Consider the following 6,000-nt stretch of genomic DNA (forward strand, 5'->3'; position numbering starts at 1 on the left):
CCCTGTCTCCCGGTCTCCTGCCCCTCCCCGGAGGCAGCTGGTCTATGCATTCAAAAGCAGATCTCCTCAAGAAACAAAGCCAGCCAGAACCCAATCCACATCCTGCACCACTGGTGGCCTCTGTCTGCATATTTCACTGACCAGCATTTCTGGGAGATAATTACATATCCATATGTACAGATCCACCCAATGCTTTTCAACAACAGCAAACCCATAATAATAGCAAGAACTTATACTTACTCTGTGCTGGACACTCCTCTAAGCACTTTATTTCTATTAACTGACTGACTCCCCGCAGTAGCTTGGAGATGGATGCTCTGCTTATCTCACTCCACGGACAGGAGGCTGGGGGTGCCCACTGTGTGATGTGGCCTGAGTGACTCTCACCACCCTCCTGATGGACATGGAGGACACTTCCAGGCAGTGAGCACTCTGGTACTTTTATCTTTGGGCACTTGTATCTCAGACGATGAATGCTTGGAAGTGAATGGCTCGGTCAAAGGGCAGGTACATTTTGAATTTACATAGCTATTGTCAAATTACCCTCTGAAGAGGTCACACTCGGTTACTAAGGGGGCACCTGCCCCTCCTGCTCTGGCAGCGAGGGCTAGCACTGCCTTTACCCACCTTTTCTATCTTTGCCAATCTGATAGAAGAAAACCATTTCTTCTCGTGGTTTTCCTTTGCATTGCTCTTATGAGAGCGGTTGAGTGTCTTCAAACAGATCAGTACAATCTGGTAGAGTCAGAATTATACAGAGTGAGGTCCAAAGGGGCTGGGAGCCAAGAGGCTGGAGTGGTTTTCCTGTCGGGGGTAAGGGTAGAGGTGGTCCAGGAGCGTTGCTGGTGCTGACATCTGAACTGGCCCTTGGGATATGGGGTAGACACAGGGAGGGCATTCTTGGTAGAGGGGAGGGTCCGAGCAAAGGCTCAGAGGGCTGGGCAGCAGGGACACCCGAACAGGCCAAGCCTGAGAATGCACCTCTTCTCATCAGTGTCACTCCTACTCCCTGAGTCCCGAATCCCCAGCCAGGCTGTTTCTTCTGCTCCCACACACAGCTTGAGCTAAACCATGGTTCCTGGGGTCTCTGCCACAAGGCAGCATCTTCCAGGGACCCTAGAAGGGACCTGCCCCACCAAGCACTTAGTAAGTAGCCTCCCTTGCCCCCTCTCCGCCCCTCTGCCTCCCCTGCCCCTCCCACCCATGCCCACCACCAGCCGGGTGTGCGTATATCCTCATTAGCACGGTTCAGTGGCCAGCACTGGTAATTGATCTCCCTCCAGCCCAGTGTGGACAGCGGCTAACTAACGGGGATGACTGGGGAGGGAGTTGCCGCTGAGAGACACTTACCCGGAGGCCCGCACATGGTGGAGAGGCAGGCAGTAGATGGAGATGCAAGGCCTTCAAGTCAGCTGGGAAGTCTGCAGCTGCCTTGCCCACCCCTCCAGGCTGCCATCCGACCCTCAACCTGACCCTGGGGCAGGATGAGCACACAGGTGGGCAGAGGGGCTCTGGAATTCAGCTGCCTGCTGGGGTGGAGGCAGGGGCCAGTCTTGGAGGTGGGATTGGAGTTCTGGGAGGGCATCCCAGGAAAGCTATGAGTGCTGAGGCCCAAGGTAAGGCAGGGTCCCCAGTTAGTCATGTGCAGAGGAGGGACCAAGATACTCCAAAACCGAATTGGCCAGCCATAGATTCTATCGTACAGTCAGTCAACAAATATTTATTAAGTAGTTATGGTGTGCCAAGCACTGGGTAGCTGCAAAGTGACCAGAACAGTCAGAATCTTCTTTATGGGCAGGGAGATGGACAGTAACTAGGAAAATAATATGGTAATAAATGGTGATAACTGCTCAGAAGAAAATAAACAGGGTTACGTGACAGGGATGCAGGATGGAGTGCTACTTTAGGAAGAGGGCTGGGGAGGCAACATGTGAACTGAAACCTGAATGGTGACAAAGAAAAGCACTCCAGGGCTTCCCTGGTGGTGCAGTGGTTAAGAATCCGCCTGCTGGTGCAGGGGACACGGGTTTGAGCCCTGGTCCAGGAAGATCCCATGTGCTGCAGAGCAACTAAGCCCATGTGCCACAACTACTGAGCCTGCGAACCACAACTACTGAAGCCCAAGAGCCTAGAGCCCGTGCTCTGTGACAAGAAAAGCCACCACAATGAGAAGCCTACACACCTCAACCAAGAGTAGCCCCCACTCGCCACAACTAGAGAAAGCCCGAGCACAGCAATGAAGACCAAACGCAGCCAAAAATAAAATAAATAAAAATAAATTTATAAAATATAAGTAAAATAAAAAAAATAAAAGTGAGGTGCATTTAAACAAAAAAAAAAAAAAAGAAAGAAAGAAAAGAAAAGCACTCTAGGCAAAGGGAACAGGCAGTGCAAAGGTCCTGAGGCAGAAATGAGCTTTGGGTGTTTGAGAAAGAAGATAGAACCAGTGTGACTGGAGCAAGTCTGGCGAGGAGGAGATGAGCTGAGAAATCGGTGGCAATAAAGTAAGGACGATCATGGTCAAGGCCAGAAGCCCAGTTGCCAGGTGTGTGGGGTCATGGTGAATGGGTCCCCTTTTCTGGTGGTGCTGGCCACATGCAAAGGTGGAGAGAAAGGTCTGCCCTGGGGTCAGCATGGCCAGGGAAGTCAGGCTTGGGAAGACCCCTGTCACTCGCTGGTCATGTGCCTGCAGACTGGGGAGGGGCAGACTTTCAGTGGTGTCAGGGCCAGCCTCAGCCTGACTTAGAGGAGGCACAGAAGCCTCGCTGGCCATTCTGGGACAAAGTATACAGTCTCTGCTACGTGTATGGCACAATGACATCCTGCATCATCTAACTTCTGGCTCACTTGAGGTACAACTCAGGTAATCCTCCCAGCAACTAACAAATATATTAATGAGTGTAAATATTAAAGGATAAAGCTTAATAAACTCCCAGAAGCAGGTTGGAGTAAGCGTGGCAGGCAAGCAGGAGCACTCTAGAATTCTTACAGAGTTTTAGACATAAAGCCCATGTATGTTTTTTATGGGTAATGTAAGCAGTTTCCATGGGTTAATCTTGACTGTTCTCTTGATTTTTGCCGTGAGTGCCGACTTCACTGTAGAATGCCCAAGTTACTGTTCCTGTGGGGTTGAGGCGTGTCCTGGACCCACAGTGGGCAGGTGTTTGCAAACCAGGAGAGGGGGTTTCACATGAAAGAACCACTCAGACTAGTATTCATTCTCTAAAGGCATGTTCACACCCCCATATCCTTGCTGAGATTGTCCCCACAGCCCACAATGCCATTCCCCTCATTGAGGCTGGTCAGTTTCTCACATCCTTGAAGGAACTACTCAAATGCTCCTTTAGCCCCTGCCTCCCCTCTCCTAGAACTTAGTGTAGTATAGCTTTTGGATTACAGAAAATATGGTCTAGAAAAAGCATTTGATAAATTTTAAATCAATTTATGATTATTTTTAAAATCACAATTTCTTAGCAACTAGAAATAAAAGAGAGTTTCTTTAACCTGATAAAGGGCATCTACCAGACATATAAGACAAATGTTATACTTAATGATGAAACATTAGTAGCAGGAATTGGACAAGGATGCCTAGTACTGGCATTGTAGTGGAGTCCTAGCCAATGCAATAACACAAGAAAATAAATAAGTGTAAAGAATAGAAAGCAAGAGAGACTTCTCTGGTGGTCCAGTGGTTAAGACTTCGCCTTCCAATGCAGGGGGTATGGGTTCAATCCCTGGTTGGGGAGCTAAGATCCCACATGCCTTGGGGCCAAAAAAACAAAACATAAAACAGAAGCAGGGCCTCCCTGGTGGCGCAGTGGTTGAGAGTCCGCCTGCCAATGCAGGGGATACGGGTTCGTGCCCCAGTCTGGGAGGATCCCATATGCCGCGGAGCGGCTGGGCCCGTGAGCCATGGCCGCTGGGCCTGCGCATCCGGAGCCTGTGCTCCGCAACGGGAGAGGCCACAACAGTGAGAGGCCCGCATACCGCAAAAAAAAAAAAACAAAAAACAGAAGCAATACTGTAACAAATTCAATGAAGACTTTAAAAATGGTCCACATCAAAAATCTTAAAAAAAAAAGAATAGAAAGGAAGAGACAGGGCAGGGACCATCTCTTTCATCTTGCTTCCAATTAAGCAGATACTTAATAAATGTTTGTTAAATTGAAGAAAATTTCAGTGTGTCCTCAAAGAAGTTTCTTGAAGGAGACAGGGGCAGAACTGATCCTCTAATAGCAAGAGTCAGAGAAAATTCACTGGTGCTCAAAAGTTCCATCATCATGGTGCTGCCAGAAAGATAGAAGTATGATATTTCCCTGAGACCAGAAGTGAGTGAGAGAGCTCTTGGGATGCCAGGAAAAGACTTAGTTATGTCCAGAAAGAGTAGCTCTGACTCCAGGCAAATTGGGTGTTGGGTACCTACTGTCTCTGCCTGGTCCCCGCCTCTTCCCCCATTGTCTGGAAACAGCACCTGAGTTATCTTTTGGGGAGAAATCTCCCCCACCCTCAGTCCATGTTCTTCAAGGGGAGTAGGAACAGAATCCAGGCCTGACCAGTCAGCATCTTCCATCCCCTTGGCTGTGGAGGGTTGGGCAAAGGACATCTGTTCCTGAATGTTTGCTGATAACAGAGATGCTCCCTCTCCTTGGTGTTCTGGGTCTGCTGGTGACCACTTTCCTGCCCATGGTCCCAGAGTGAAGCTGACACAGAGAGAGTCAAGAGAGGGAGATCAGTCTTGGCCTGGTGACCATACTTGATCCCTAGATCTAGTCATGTCTGATGGCAGAGCTTTCCTGCTCTTTCCAATGACATGAACAAAGAGCACCCCCACTTTTTTGGTCAATTTTTAAAACAGTTTTATTGAGGTAATGTTGACATTCAATAAAGTACATATTTAAAGTGTGCAATCTGACCAATTTTAACATGAATACACCCACGAAATCATCATCATAATCAATAAATGAATACCCCAAATCATCATCCCCAAAGTTTTCTCAGGATCATTTGGAATTCTTTTCTCCTGTCCTTCTCTTCACCCTCAAGCAATCACTGATCTACTTTTCCTCATTATAGATTAGTTTACATTTTCTAGAACTTCATATAAATAGAACCATACAGTATGTCTGGCTTCTTTCATGCAGCATAATTATTTTGAGATTTATCCATGTTGTTACATGTATCAATAGTTCATTCCATTTTATTGCTAAGTAATATTTCATAGTGCGGATATACTATTTACCTGTTGTTTCCAGTTTTTGGCTACTTCAAATAAAGCTGCTATGAAAATTTGTGTATAAGTCTTTATTTTTATTGAAGTATAGTTGATTTACAATGTTTCAGGTGTACAGCAAAGTGATTCAGTTTTTTATATATATATATATATATACATATATACACATATATGTGTATATATAGATACATATATTCTTTTCCAGATTATTTTCCTATAGGTTATTACAAGATATTGAATATAGTTCCTTGTGCTGTCCTTGTTTTTTATCTATTTTATATATATTAGTGTGTATCTGTTAATCCCTCTCCTCCCTTTCCCCTTTGGTAACCATAAGTTTGTTTTCTACGTCCCTCCCACCCCCGCTCTGTTTTTTTTTTTTTTTTTTTTCCTGTACGCAGGCCTCTCACTGCTGTGGCCTCTCCCGTTGCGGAGCACAGGCTCCGGACGCACAGGCTCCGCGGCCATGGCTCACGGGCCCAGCCGCTCTGCGGCATGTGGGATCCTCCGGGATCGGGGCACGAACCCGTGTCCCCTGCATTGGCAGGCAGACTCTCAACCACTGCGCCACCAGGGAAGCCCCCAGCTCTGTTTTTTTGTCTAAGCTGATTTGAGTTGGGTTTCTGTCACCAGCAACCAAAGAGTTCTGATTGACATAGTGGGAATGAGAATGTCTGGGTGGGAGAAGCTGAAGATCTGCATCCTACATCCTGTCTCACAGGGGTGAGGTTTGGGGTGGGGTGGTGCAAACAGCTTCCAAATGGAGCCCA

This window comes from Mesoplodon densirostris, chromosome 3 (genome assembly GCF_025265405.1).
Source record: "Mesoplodon densirostris isolate mMesDen1 chromosome 3, mMesDen1 primary haplotype, whole genome shotgun sequence".
Classification (NCBI taxonomy): Eukaryota; Metazoa; Chordata; class Mammalia; order Artiodactyla; family Ziphiidae; genus Mesoplodon; species Mesoplodon densirostris.